This window comes from Mirounga angustirostris, unplaced genomic scaffold (genome assembly GCF_029215605.1).
Source record: "Mirounga angustirostris isolate CCGP_5_RB_7025 unplaced genomic scaffold, mMirAng1.0.hap1 SCAF_8, whole genome shotgun sequence".
Lineage (NCBI taxonomy): Eukaryota > Metazoa > Chordata > Mammalia > Carnivora > Phocidae > Mirounga > Mirounga angustirostris.
The window spans coordinates 112,646,370-112,661,699 of NW_026991716.1; the positions used below are offsets into that span (position 1 = coordinate 112,646,370).

Consider the following 15,330-nt stretch of genomic DNA (forward strand, 5'->3'; position numbering starts at 1 on the left):
TGCATGGAATCCCTCCCCTCCGCCCCCCAAAACCCTTCTTCCCTGTCTTAAATACACAAATACACTTCACCAGAATGCTATACTTGCTTTCTAGTCCATCACCTAAAATATATTCAGGAGACACACAGGGGCACCCCACTCTAAGTGCTGGCACTGATGTGCTCCGCACAAGCCAGTGTCATGGCTGGAATAGTAATCCAGAATTTTACACGAAACCTTATTTACTGAATTGACCTGCATATAATAAAATCACCACTCTGTCTCTGCCAAATTGGAGGTAATTATCATATCGTTTTACTCTATGAATAGGGCAGTCTCCACTCACTGGATGTTTGGGAGCAAGGAGGAGTAACCTGTATCCCTCATTGACTTTGATGTTTCGAGTTCAACGTCAGCACCGTTTATCGAAGCTCTCAACGGTCCGGTTCGCCCTTATCCCTCGGGCCCATAACCCTCACCCCCAAGCCGTTTTTCGCAGCTCTTTCCCGGCCGACCCGCGACTAATCGGCTGGGCGTTCCATGGCGCTGTAGACAGAGGGGCCCCGTTCGCCGTGTCGGCTCGGGGCCGGATTTGGCTCCGCTCGCGCAGCGCTCGCGCAGCCCGCCAGGGGGACCCCGACCCGCCCAGGCGGCGTCTGATAAAGAGTCTGAGGGGCGTGGGGCCCAGGCGCCTGCTCCAGGAAAACCGGGAATCCGCAAGGGCTCCCCTATTGCTCCAGAGGACTGGCGGGGCCCGGACCTCGGCTCTGGGACCTGGGGTTCCACCGCAGAGAGAGGCGCGCCCCACGGGTGGGTGTGTCCGTTTCCACCCGCTGGCCTTCCAGCCCGGAGAAGAGCTCCTGAAAGCGGGTATTTTGTCCCCAAAGATAGGTTTTGTCTGCGGTAATCCCGGATCTAGAAGTGCAACTTTGCGGCCGGGTCACGCGTTAGGGGGCCTTTGGGGGGCCTGGGAAGGGGAGGAGCGGACCTCGTGGGCATCCTCGAGGAGGAGGCGGGCTGCGAGAGCTGGGGCAGCAGGGCCGGGGGAGTTCCCACGGGTGGTGGGCGGCGGCGAGATTGGCTCGGACCCGGGTCCCGACCGTGCGGTGGACGCTCTTGGAATCCCGCCCCGCCCCCCGTCCCCTGCCCCCAGCCCGCCTCTTCCGTGCTCAGGGCGTGAGGCTTGGTTGGGATCCGTCTGGAGCAGAGCAGAAAACTTTTCCCCTCCCGGCCTCCGGGTCCCTTTTGTCTTTCTGGGAGGCGGCGACCGCTCCTGAGCTGAGAGTCCCTGTCTCCAGGCCGGCGCGCCGCGCCCGCTGACCGCCGAGGGCAGGAGCGCTCGGGCTCCGTGCGCTCGATGGCGGTGGCCGGCGGCCCCGCGACCCGCGGCGGGCACAGGCGGCAGCACGTCCCCCGCCCCGAGGCTGCCGCCGCACCCCCGGCGCGGGGATAGGGGCGCCCCCCACCCTCCTCCGCCGGTCCCCCGCCCTCGCCGCCCGCCCCCTCGCTTGACTCATCCGCCCGCGGTGGCCGCGCCGCGTCCGCCGCCCGAGCCCCGCGGGGATGGGGAGTGAGCCCGCGGCTGCCCGCGGCTGCCGAGATTCCCGCTGACGCCCTCGAGTCCGCCGCCTTTTCGTTCGTCTGCGGAGGCGCCTGACGTCCCAACTGCGCTTGCAGTGAGAGTCCGGAGAGGCCGCTGGACCCCTGAGGCCCCGCGCTCAGGACAGGTGAGGGGGGAGGGAGGGGTGCTGCCGGGGTCGGGGAGGAAGCTTCTTCACCCCCACTCCTCCCTGCTTCAGGCAGCAGAGTTAGGGTAAACACTGTCTCCTGAAGTTTGGGAAATAAACCGAGTCCGCCATCAGTTTCGGACTCCCCAGTCCTCGGAGCGCAAGAGAAGCTTTGCGGGGCAGCCTCTGGGAGCCTGGAGCTTTGGAGCGCCTGGCTAGGCTTCTTTGAGCTACACCCTCCTTTGTCTCGGTTCCAAAGAGTCAGCATTTTCTGTGAAGACGTGCACAGCGTCAATTTATAGGAGTCCTTGGCAGGAGCAAAGTGTAGTCAGGGTTTCCTAAAGGCAGTATCTGGTAGTATCTACATGGGCAAAATGGAGAGGCGAAGCAATTATTTGCCAAATTCAGCACCACTTTTCTTCCTATATAGTCATATAGTCTGTCCTTCAGAAAAAAAGCTGAAGCTTTGCAAGATTTGCTTCATTAATCATTCTTTTGCTATAATTAATTGTCCACGCAAGCATTTCACATTGTGTAGGTGTAAGCTCTCTGTGTCTATTTACTGCCCTTAGATTTAGAGGGAGAAGTGTATGTGTGTGATAGATGTAATAAATATAATTCATTATTCAGTACCAGGCATGGGCAATGGCAAGAAGTCAGATGCTGCACATATATGTAATTTACTAATTGGAGTCAATCCCAGTACACCTGAGTCTGGTGTATTTCAGAACTGCATTATGTTGCATTAAAGTGTCTCTTAACCTTGTTTTTTTTCTTCTGAAGACCTTCAGAAGTAGCTGTGGGCAACTGTATGCATAGAAAACATTTAAGGAATCGTCAACTGTTCTTATTTGTCAGTAAGGATATTGAACTCTTTTGGTTTTGCAGTCAAACCAAGTTCTGAGCTACACTTTCTGAAGTGCTTTGTGCATAAATATTACCAGCTCCTGTAAAAGCTATTTACTTTGATGATTTGTCCCGTGTTGCATTATAGAAATACTTATTATCAAATGACCTTCAGTTTGTTATTTGGCTGCTAATACAGGAATATATTACCATTTTGTGAAAAATTGGCTAAATTTTGAAACTTTTTAAACCCTTGCTTTTCCGCTATTGTTTATCCGGAGAGAAGCATCTGCTTATAGTTTCATGCTTTTCAAACAGTTTAAGTGAAGAATAGGAGTCCCTCTAAACAGAAAATAATGTTTTCATTAAGTGGAAATTATAGTTAAATGTAAATATAGTTAAATATAAATTTAATGTTATGAGACTTTTCTTTACTCTTAAAAATATATACAGAGGTGTTAGGAATGATTTTTGCTAACCAAGTCCTGCTAGAGAGCTCATAATTATGGGATGATTTAGCTGTAATTTGTAACCCTGGTTATAATTAGCTTTGTATCCTAGGCTGGGAAAGCCTTCAGTGAAAGAGGGAGTTCTTGTGTGGGAAGGCTCTGTGTGTGATTTCCAGGTGGTCGGCACAGAAAGGCTTTACCTGTTGCTTCTGAGTCGGGTCCAGGTAAATGCCATGTGGTATCCCCAATGCACCCATAATCAGAAGGGATTCTTCAGGAAGGATCATCGTAAGGAAGGATGGCTGCACTTGTTATTTTAACTTTGAAGAATTTTTAGTGAAGTTTTGGAATGCTCCAACAGCTAGATTACTATAGTCGGACTTGTGTGGTTTCAGAATTTTGACAACAGCTCACTGGGCAGAGGAAGATACCTGCTGACACGCAGGGGGAGCGAATCTGAACTGATTGCTTAACTTCGTTCATCCCCTGAAGATTCTCAGCCTAAAGGAAAAGAAGTTCATATTTAGGATAAGAATAAGGATAAAAGCAGATGTCACCTTTTACATTTCTTTTTTTTTTTTTAAAGATTTTATTTATTTATTTGAGAGAGAGGATGAGAGGAGAGAGAGAGCACATGAGAGGGGGGAGGGTCAGAGGGAGAAGCAGACTCCCTGCCGAGCAGGGAGCCCGATGCGGGACTCGATGCGGGACTCGATGCGGGACTCGATCCCAGGACTCCAGGATCATGACCTGAGCCGAAGGCAGTCGCTTAACCAACTGAGCCACCCAGGCGCCCCACCTTTTACATTTCTTAAGCAAAATTAGTTGAAGATAAATAAGTCCTCATAATAATGCCCTTATTAAACAGAATATAGTGTCTAAAGGGAAGGCAGTTTTAAAATAAATTTCATTTTCTATTACTCTCCCTAAATAGAAGACATCATGGGAAGTCTTCCTCAAGCAAAATGCATTTGGAAAAACAAAAAAAGCTTGTGTAGAGACCAAAAAACAAATCGCAATGAGATGGACCCTTCATTTTATTAAGGGATAGATGATTTGCAGTTTTGGTAAGTGTATCTGTTTCAGGACTTAAGATAGGTTTTGTCTGTTCATGTCTGATATGTGCCCAAGCACTCAGAGAACACGGATGAACACATGTTGGGGTGCCCTGCTAGCCGATGGACTGCAAGGTAGCCTCTCCTATGGGAACTTAAAGTTTGGTGGGGAGAAGTCTAGAAAGTGGGCCACAGATCACTGAGCACATGGGATGGTCCTTGAGCATCAGGAGACTGGTGCACATGGGGGAGCTGAGGACTCTGGATGGGGGCTTGGAAAACCTAAGTTGTTGTCCTGACCAAGCCACTGAATGAGTGGCCCTAGATATGTTCCTTGGCCTTAATGGGCTTCTGCGCCCTTCTCCCATCATCCCCTCATTGACAGATCGAGGGCTTTGGACCCATGATCTTTCTGTCTTCTTTTTAAAGTGCTGAATGATGAGTTCTGGTGGAATTGAGAGGGAGAAGTCAGAGTGTAGTGTGGGAAGGGTGCAGTTAATAGAGTTTGGGTCAAGGGAAGATAGGCAGGAGGCCATGCTGGACACAGAGAAAGGGTAATAATGATGCTAATACGAGGTAAAGGAGATCTGACCCATCATTGATTATCTGAGCTTGAAATACACAATAAAATAATAAATACCAACTTTTGCTTAGTACTGGATGGTTTTTGATGAATTTTCACAAATAATGGCAACTGATTTTTCACAACATTCCTAAAAGGTAATGAGAGCAGAAAGGTGACAAAACTGGAACTAATACTATAAAGCATGCATGCACCAGTACGCCCCGTTGCCTTTCTGCAGATTTGTAGAGATAGGAGAAGCTAGAACGTGCTTTGGAAACCCTGTGTTCATGGGACAGAGAGATAAGGTGGGTATCTGATTTTAGTGTAGGTTTAAATTTCTGAGTAAAAATTTAGGTTACATTCTGGAAGATAAGTCTCCAATTATGAGATCAAGACCTCCTGAAATGTCTCGGTTCCTGTTGTTGATGTTTAGTGTGATTATTTCTGTGTGCTTCCTCCCCACCTCACCTCCCTCCCCTTCCTCAGCAGGAATTCTGGGGATTTAACTATTTACAGAGTCATTGATAAGACTCTTCTAAGAGCTTTGAGTGCAGCTGGGAAAAGGAAACTCATATAAAGATGGGGATTTGGGGACCATTTTACTACTAATGGGATATGTTCTAAGAGCAAGTTGTGATTTGGAAACTTTTGTCCCTGGGGGTGAAATTACACAGGAGTCATAGGAACTGAACAAGGTGTGAAGATGTGGATCTCTACATTTCCTCCTGCGGCGCCCTCATCTGCCCAAGCATTAAGTGCATCAAGGGTGGACAGGTGCCCCCCCCCCCACCCTGTGTCCCTGGCCAAGGGAATTGGTCAGGATTCACCTGGTTATATGTGTAAGGAACCTCTGTTTAACTATGTTATGAAAAAAAGGACTTATTGGCTCATATGACTGGAAAATCCAAAGATGTACCTTGCTTCAGTCATGGCAAGAACCCAGAGACTCACGTGAGCTTTGTCAGAGCGCTTTCTCTCCCTCTCTCTCCCTGTTTCTCAGTTCCTTTCTCTCTGGGTCAGCTTCATTCTGAGGCCCCTTTCTATGTGCTGAGAAAGCTGACTATCAAGTAGTTCCCAGCCTGCATTCTGGGGCTTTTGAGCCATAGAAAAGAGAAGTCTTGTCTCTTCCAAGTTCCATTCGTAGAGATTTCCTTCAAGGGCTCTGACTGGCCCTATATCAGTCCACATCCATCAGAGAGTGCAGTATGATGAGTGCGGTCTTGCACTAGATCGTGTGCCCCACGCTGTGTACGAGGTGCTGGTGGTGGGGTGAGGAGGTAGAGGCTGGTAGGGACACCATGATGGACAGTCAGAAACAACATGTCTGTTATCGAGGAGAATTGTCCCCTCCTTTTCTGGGACAGACCCCCTAAACAGTGATGTGGAGTTTGCCCATGGAGGCAGCTCAGGTGCCCAAGACCACTGCAAATTCCAAAAGTGGGACCTTCCTCCCAGCCAAGGCAAAGCCGAGTGATGAAGTAACGCCCTTCGTGTCTAGACTTTGCTGAAAGAGGCGTGGTTGCCAGCATATTTCTGACTGAGGAGCCCACCATTTATCTATATCCACATAAATATACCTGTGCTTTATTTCCAGCCTAGCGATTTCATTATCAGAAGCCCTGGTCATCTAGGGATGCCTGGGTGGCTCAGTGGGCTCAGGTCATGATCCCAGGATCCTGGGATCGAGTCCCATGTCAGGCTCCCTGCTCAGCAGGGAGCCTGCTTCTCCCTCTGTCCCACCGCTGCCCCCACTCGTGTTCTCTCTCTCTCAAATAAATAAATAAAATCTTAAAAAAAAAAAAAAAAGAAGCCCTGGTCATCTAAAGATCATTAAATTGGAGACCCCCTACCTTAGGCACTACCGATGTAGTGAACGTTTGAACAGGAAAGTGAAGTGACGAACACAGCACTATTGTTCATGGAGGTCCCGAGTTTGTGGGGGATGGGCAAAGGGGAGGCAGCAGACATTAAGATTAGAGTTACCACTTAGGACATAAGTCCTAAGATTATAGGTACCAAAGTAGAATGTTGGCGTGTGTAAGTGACATCATGAGTCTGGTAAGGGTGTATGTCAGGATAAAGGAGCATCTGCGTTGCCATGGGAGAAATGAAATGGATCAGGAGGGACCACATAGGAAGATCAGCAGGGCCAGTAGGTGACATGGCTGTGTGTTGTGGATAAGTACATAGCAGCTGACTGTGTAGAAAGGAGGCCAGTGGTCACTGTGAGTCCAAAGGGCACAACCTTTATGCGTGTAGCACTGACATTTATTGGGGACCTACCTCGTGTGCCAGGTCCTGTGTTACATGCTTTAAATTCACCATATTATTTAAATCTCATAAAAGCCCTCTGTGGTGAGAACACTGGAGGTTAGGGAGGTAATAACTTGCTCAAGGTTATGTGGTCATGAAACGGCAGCACTGGGATTCAAACCTGGCCATCCAAAACAAATACCCCTTCTTTAATACACCGTGCAATACTACCTCTCAAGGCCACGGTCAGAATCCTATAGATGAGGTGAAACTGAAGGTCGGGCCTTCTAATAGGCAGCCAAAGTGACGGAAGTTCCAGAGGGGACGAAATAGAGGTTATCGGGGCAAAGGTGCAGAGCACACGTGCTCTGGGGCCAAATGGACAGGATTGCCAAAGCCAGAGGGGGACAGACCTAGATTCTTGGTTTGGGGTTTGGGGTGTAGCAAGGGAAGTGGACGGGAGTGATATCAGGAAGTTGAACAGGTAGGCAGATCATTACAACAACTGGGGCCTGATTGTTGATCTGAGAACAGGAGCCCTGCCATCTGCTCTGCTTTAAATAAATACCCTTCCTGGTATAAGCCAGGAAGAACATATACTGGGCAGCTCCTCAGCGGGAAACGGGATTGTATTAGTTGTCAGGCATCGCTAGGAGAAAAAGAGCTAACATCTGTAGAGCATCTGCCATGTGCCTTAGATACATAATCTCCACCAAATCTTTATTACAGTCCTGGGAGGGTAAATATTATGGCTGGCTTTCTTTTTCTTTTTCTTTCTTTCTTTCTTTTTTTTTTTTTCTTTTGAGCCAGGAGCTAGAGGCTTAGAAAGGTTAATAAATGATCTGCCTGAGCTCCTGGAGCCAGATTGGAGATGAAGGTGCTGTCATGGAAACCCAGTTCTGTGTGAATCTAGACCTGATTCTGGATCTTCAGGGAGTCATCCCAGCCCTGGCAGGCAAGGTCAATGTCAAGTCTGGGGAATAGAAATGGGGAAGTCAGCAGGGCATATGGTTGGGCAGGGAGACTGGGAGCTAACTTGTAGTCCTAAGCATGTGAGAGGGGAGCAGGTCATCTGGAGGGGATTGTCCAGCAGGATTCTATCCGGCTTTGGCAGAGAACCTAATAATCCAGTAGGTTTTTCCCCTCTGTGCAGGATCTCTATCATTATGCAGGACAGATAGGTCAGCAAGTCAGATGTTTGGAAGGCTTAATTCTAGTCACTGATTTCTGTTGAAGAGAAGGGACCTCTGCCAGCTGCTGTGGCCTGAATGTCCCTTTATATGGACAGGTACTTTGCCCTGAAATATGATAAATAGATACATAGAGGGAGAGGGAGGGCGTCAGGAAGGGAGAGCACTAGCAGATACTGAATGTAGTCGGTATGTGGAACACACTCCAGCGATAAAGGGCTATACTTGGAGATACTCTGGATGAAACTGCTTACTAACTGAATTGGAGTGACATCATGTCATTCCCTAACAAATGCAAGATCAAACTTTTATCTGGTCAGGCGTGTGACTGTGGATTTCATTATGTGCCCTGGGCTGTGTGTATGTGTGTGTGTGTGTGTGTGTATACACGATAAGTGGAAATGGAATGTGAAGGTATATAAAAATATACATTTTAGGCATATTTGTGAGAACTCAGAGCCTATTTGGGGAGGTAAATATAACCATGCATGAAACTTTAAAGCAACGCAATAAAACAATATGATTTTAGAGTTAGAAGGATTTTTCAGAGTGCAATCAAGATCACAGTGCCTGCTAGCTAGTATTATGAAATACAAACTTAATAGTAGCAGTTGAACTAAATGTTATGGAGACTAAAAAGAATGGAACCATCTAAAACCTAGAAGGCCAATCCAGGGAGGCTTCCAGGAGGAAGTGAGTTCTGATGACTATGTATGAGCAGAGAGATGAGAGGAAGAGCATTGCAGGTAGGATTAAGAACTTATTAATGCTCTCCGGCCAGAGAGCACCGGGAATTACCCATGGTGGAACAGGTTGGGGTTGCTGCTTGTTTCAGCACGGGTGAATGTACACCATAGGGAAACATGGAGTGTCTCAGTAAGAGGGTGTTAGAAACTAGTTATTACAAGATTTTAAGATTTGAGCTTGTGTTATACGATTTGGGGAAGGTTTAAAGAAGCAGGGCTTTGCTCTGGATCGAAGCAGGAATAATCCTGTGATTTTCTATCTTAATAAGTCTTATCTGAAGGAGACAAGACTAGAGAGGCTAACACTGTAATTGTCAGAGAAGCAGCAGTTCCGTATGAACCCGACTGGGGGGATATTGCTCATTGTAGGGCTTGGACAATGTCTGCATTTCTGTTTGTGTTCAGGTGTGATTACACAGTGGTCTTATTTCTGTCCTGAGCCATCATGGCCACAGAGTGGCCTTGTCTGGTGTTGACGTTCGTGAAGTCGTTTCCATCTGACAGGAGGTACTCAGGGCCTGGTTGTGAGTGCCAGGCCCGCTCCTGGATATCAGGGATGGCTCTGCTCCTTCCTAACCTGGAAGTGATATCTCAACATGTTTCTGATTCCAGACACCAACCAAGATTTCCATCACATGAGGGTCCTATTCGTGAATGTTTCTCTTGGGGGTTATTGAGGTGACTTTCTTCCTAGATCAGAAAAATTTATTTAACAATATTTATTAAATGCCACTGTTTACTAGGTACTCAGCTAGATTCTGCGGATGTCGGGATGACAAGGATCTCAAGAATTTCATAAGCTAAAGGGAGAGCCAGAGGTAAACCAATGATTGCAGTACACTGACATCAGGCTGGTAGAGATATTAGAATAGGTAAAGCATATTAGAGGCTCCTTGGATAAAAGGAATGAGGACAAGGAGCCAGCTTTTTGGCAAATAGGGAGCCAATCACAGAGGTGCTGATAGGTTGACAGCTGCTGAGGAATATTTTCCTTACTGAGAATCAGCATCTTGGGGCTGACGTGCAGGGCAAATCCAGGGAATCTCAGTATTCTCTCTGTGTTGATTTAGGCGTAGGAGAGGCACAAATTTGGGCTCACTTGGCAAACCACATATCAGATCAGCTCCATGAACATCCCTTTGTGAATATCTGTAATATAGGAGAGTTACTTAGCATTTCTGAAGAGATGTTCTTCTCATCGTAAAAGCAATACATGCTCCCAATTAAAACTTTGGAAAATACATTAAGTATAACAAATCAGGGAGAAAATTTGCCTATAATCCCCTGACCCCAAAGCACCCATCAGATTTTGACATTTTCTTCCTTGTTTTTAATGATTTTTTTCCCCATAGTTAATAACATGTTACAACCTTCTCTGTTTGCTTAACCTTATGTCCTAAATATTTTCCGACTCCTAGGCAAGCTTTATTAATGTCTGTATAAGATTTGATTGTGTGGATGCACCACAATTTATTAACTGGTGGTTTCCAGATATCTGTCATTATAAGTGGCATTTTGATGAAATCTTTTTTCAAATTTCAGATTATTTCTCTAAGCAAGATCCGTGGAAGATCTAATTCCTGGGTCAAAGGGTATGGATGTCTTAAGACTCTTGATACTTAATGCAAAACTGATTTTCAGAATAGGTGAATTTGTGATTGACAGTGCATGGAAATACCCCCTTATCATGCCTATACTAGGGTTTTATGTATTTATTTTTAAATAAGAAAAGCTACCATTTCAAAATGAGTAACAGTTTTTGTTAACCACGTACTTTGTTTCCTTGTTATAAAAAAACTCTCCTTTAGAATGTAGACTGTTGAAACATTGTGATAAACCATTCAAGTTTTAAATATGTATTTACACACATTCCTGATTATGCATCTAGATAGAGGCACAAGACAGAGAGCAGATTAGCTTGTGAGTAATTTTTTTAAATCATAAAATGCGTATCTTGTGAGGGTGCTCTTCAGACCAGGTTGTGGAGAACCTTCTGAGCCAGAGCTCCACTTTGCAGAACAAACCCTGGCCTCCTCTGCATCTGTAGCTCGGTGGGGTATTGTAACTCTTGTGCTCATGGTCCTTACACTGTTCAGAGGGGCTGTAAGCCAAGTGACGGCAAGCCTATGCCTGTTTTGTCTCTGGCTGTGTCCTCAGCAGGGGACCCTGGACCAGGTTGAGCCAGGAGGCAGAATATGAGGTCCCAGATAGAATGCGAAAATGCTTGAGGTTTCCTCCTCCAGATTATCTGCTCTCTTAAACCACCGGTTCCCCTCAAGTAAGCCGAAGACCCTGAATTTTGAGCCTTCTGATTTTGCTCTCTTCCAGAAAAAAAGCAGTCACATCATAGTATCTAGCTTTCATAGTGAGGAACTTTGACTCATTCCATAAGAAGGTGGAACTTGCATCTTAGTTAAACCTCCGTGGGTTTTTTTCTTGTCCAAAAACATTGCCTGCAACTACAAAGGAACTATTAAACTTCCCATAGCAGTCCATTTGACATGGGTTTTGAGTGCCATTTTCAATCTTTTCACAACTGCTATTTTTCTACAAAAATAATACACAACTAAAATAAAAATACTTTCGGTTTTCTTCTAAAAGTTGAGGGAGAATTATAACTCCATTTTCTTTTATGGATCTCCATCAGTAACTTTGAACAGAATTATTTTCATTCATTTATTCACCAAATCATGATTTAGTGAGCTTCATTCAGAAGTTGCTGCTAAATTATACTTATGACCTATCTGGTCAAATGTGAGGCGCATCCCATACAATGATGATGTAGAAGACCATGTTGGAAAGCAGGACCCATATATTTATGAGTCACTTACTGATAACATGCATAGGAGAGTCAACTCAAGCTCTGTAGGAAGTTCATTAATTAATAATTGATTCAATACATATGTATTGGCAGCTGGGGATAGGGTAGGGCTCAAAACCAAGGTTGTGGTGAGGGCACATTCTAGATGGGGGGAGACAAACAAGGTGGGTTCAGACATGGAAAGGGCTTGAGGAAGTAAAGGAATCTGATGTAACAGAGTGCCTGGGCTTTTGGAGATCAGATGGTCAGGACAGACTTCTCTGTGTTTGAGGCATCTGGGCTTAGACCAGCAAGATAATAAGAGCCAGCCTCGCATATTGGGGGGGGGGGGGCGGGGAGACTTCATTTTCAGTGTGCTTGGAAGCTATGAGAAGGTTTTTCTTTTGGAGCATGATGTTTGAGGCCATTTATTAAAAGTAGGGGGATGGGAGCAAAAGCGCCATTCACGTTAGAAACTCAAGATGTGCCATACATCATTACGTGGCTGAAGACATTCCATATATAGTATATCCACCTTCAAAGAGTTTCATATAAATAAAACGTTAAATACTAATATAGATATAGTCTTCTCAGTAGAGTATAAACAGCTCAGTCAGTCCACTGCACATTTTTCTTGTTATGTGAAGCTTATATTTTCTAGCTGTGCCCAGTATAGTGACTTTTATATTGTATGCATTCAGTAAATGTTTGCTGAATTAATTATATTTGATCTTCTATGATGTCAGGGGAAGAAAGTCTCCGTAAGATATAAAACACAGACTTTTTAGGGACTGGAGGAGATTATGCTAAGTGAAATAAGTCAAGCAGAGAAAGTCAATTATCATATGGTTTCACTTATTTGTGGAACATAAGGAATAGCATGGAGGACATTGGGAGAAGGAAGGGAAAAATGGGGGGGGGCAATTGGAGGGAGAGATGAACCATGAGAGACTATGGACTCTGAGAAACAAACAGGGTTTTAGAGAGGAGGGAGGAGGGGGGATTGGTTAGCCCGGTGATGGGTATTAAGGAGGGCACGTACTGCATGGAGCACTGGGTGTTATACGAAAACAATGGATCGTGGATCACCACATCAAAAACCAATGATGTATTGTATGGTGACTAACATAACATAATAAAATTAAAAAAAAACCCAAAAACACAGACTTTTTAGTAAGGGACTAAATCATTTCTCTGAAAATATTTAAAGTGTTAACTTTATTCTGAATGTTAATAATATATATTTTTAAGGATTTATTTATTTGGGGGGAGGGACTGAGGGAGAAGGAGAGAGAATCTCAAGCCAACTCAGGGCTCGATCCCGTGACCCTGAGATCATGACCTGAGCCAAAAATCAAGAGTCAGATGCTTAACTGACTGAGCCAGGATATTAATAATATTTAAAAATGATATTCAAAGTGTTAAAAAATGAAATATTGAAAATAAAAATATAATTCACAGATATAATTACCTTCTTTACATACTCCCCCCCCCATCCACCTGTGCCATATGGGCAGAAATCTCTGGGAAGTCCACATGGTGGTCTTATCACACCTTACTGGACACATGTGGAAATCTCTTATTTATTTTGTGAGTCTTCCAATCCTCGAACTAATCTCTATCCAAAACTAACTCTATCCAACACCTGCATAATTGAACAGAAGACAATAATAACATGTAATTAGTGATGTTTGTTAGTGAATATTTAGCTCAGTGTCTTTGGGGAGATCTCATTCAAAATATACTTATTGAGTCATCTGGTGTTTATCAAGAGCATGCTCAGTGCTGGCCACTGTGGTCAGTGCTGGGAGCATAGCAGCTTCTCCTGGAGGAACTCACAGTCTAGAGGGCTGTAGTAAGGCTCAGTACTTCAAGCGAGGATAACAGCTTTGAAAGATGATACAGGGGTCTCCCTGAGTCTAAGCTTGGGGAAAGGGGGTGGTAGTGAGTGAAACTGTGGACTAATTCACAGAAGCCTTAAATTCAGAATTTGGTTAAGTGATTTTTAAAAGACAAGTTATGAAAAGAAGACAAAGATGAAAAGATGGCACACTCCATCCATCTCCAGGTAACAAGGCCACCTGCATCCTGATTCTCATTCCTACTGATATTCCCTGGGGAGTTTCTGTTCTCCCGCCCCAACTGTCAGAAGCTCATTGCTCATTTGGCAGGATGCCTGCTAACTGGCAGGCCCCTGTGACTCAATCCCACCTGCCAGCCCATGAACCGAGCCCTCTCTGCTTCAGCTGCCTTCGTGGTGGCAGTGGGGGGCAGGGTAGGGAGGGTGGGTGTGCAAATGGCGGGGGGAGTGTCTCTTGGCTCTCCTGTCCTTGGGGTCCAGCAACCTGAGCTCTTCCTTCTAACCCTTGTCAGCACCACTCCTCCCTGACCTTCTCAGACTCCTGTAGCTTTAGATTGGAAGATCCCCAGCCCTGCTGCCTTCTTGATTTCTAGTGGAGCATCACTCATTCATTCTTTGTTCATTCATTTGATACATATTTTCTGAGCACCTACAATGTACTGTTTTAGTCCCTGGATATCTAAGAGAAAACAGAGCTCCCCTCCTAATGGTTCCTGCGTTCCAGTTGGAGGAGCAGATGATAACCTATAGTCTATTGTGACAGGTAATAAGAACAATAAAGCAGGACCCACGGACAGAGAGCAGTTGGGAGGGGGAATGTAATGTAGCATAGTTACGAGAAAGGCCTCTGGCATTTGAGCAGGGGCCTGAATGAAGGGAGGGAAGGAATCGTTAGACTCTCTGCGGGCGGAGAGTGCCTGGCCAGGGTACAGGAGGCTCAAGGGTGATGGAGAGGCAGCCTCTGAGAAGTGGGAGTTGCCTTGGAGTATTTGCACAGCCGAGAGGCCAGTGTGAGTGGAACAAAGCAGGAGGCTCCTGCAGGGTCTTGGGGCCACGAAGGAACTTTGGACTTTCATCTGAGTAACATGGGAAGCATCTGCCCATCCAAACCTGCGGGGCGGCTTTGCTGGGCCCAGTCCTCACCATCATTACTAGTCTCCGGAGGAAATAGGCAGTAAGCAGAGGCCTAGGTGTCTGCATTCACCATCTGTAGGCTCTGCCTGATGGGTCTGAACTGTGATTCAAGGTTCTCATAAATCATGGGATCAAAAGAAAGTGACATTGGTAAAGACCTTGAAGCAAGAATAACCCAGAGAATTCTAAAGCCAATAGGAGATGTTTTATTTTGGGCTTGTACAAAATTTTGTTGTGAATTGAAAACAAATTCACAGATTCAGAGTATGAGAGCCGCGAGGAGTCTTTTTCATACAACAGCGAGAAATGTGAGGTCTGGAAAAGCAGTTCACTTTTTTTAAAGCCTGCTTACTAAGTACAGTTGCAGATATGGGATTAAAATCTTGGCCCCTGGGTGATACACACATGTTAAGGAAAAGAAAAGCTATGAAATTTGGACTGAAATTAGCCACCTAATATGAACTAGAGCTATCATGGTCAAAGACTTGGGGCATACCCCAAAAAACCTTCTCTTAAATATTAGCATTGTTTGGTCAACAGATACTCATGGAGCACCTACTGTGTTCTAGGCACAGATTGTGCCTCATGCTGGAGAAAATCTGAGTGGGGTGGACAAGGAGCTTATCATCTGGTAGTGGGGCACAAAAAATTACATCATCAGTAGTGATGTGATGATAAGTGTGATTAATGCCACGAAAACATAGATGTTGCTAGGAGAGAGGGTC

General features: G+C 45.6%; 1 protein-coding gene across 3 annotated transcripts in view; it reads left to right on the forward strand.

Annotated features, from left to right (window-relative positions):
• The first annotated feature begins 660 nt into the window (after positions 1-660).
• TMEM200A (transmembrane protein 200A) overlaps positions 661-15,330 on the forward strand; it is a 70,055-nt gene continuing 55,385 nt past the window's right edge. For 2 of the 3 annotated variants that reach the window (XM_064598100.1, XM_045866084.3), the window contains exon 1: positions 858-1,706. The gene's annotated coding sequence lies outside the window, so the exon portion shown is untranslated. The other variant, XM_064598101.1, reaches the window with a different exon arrangement.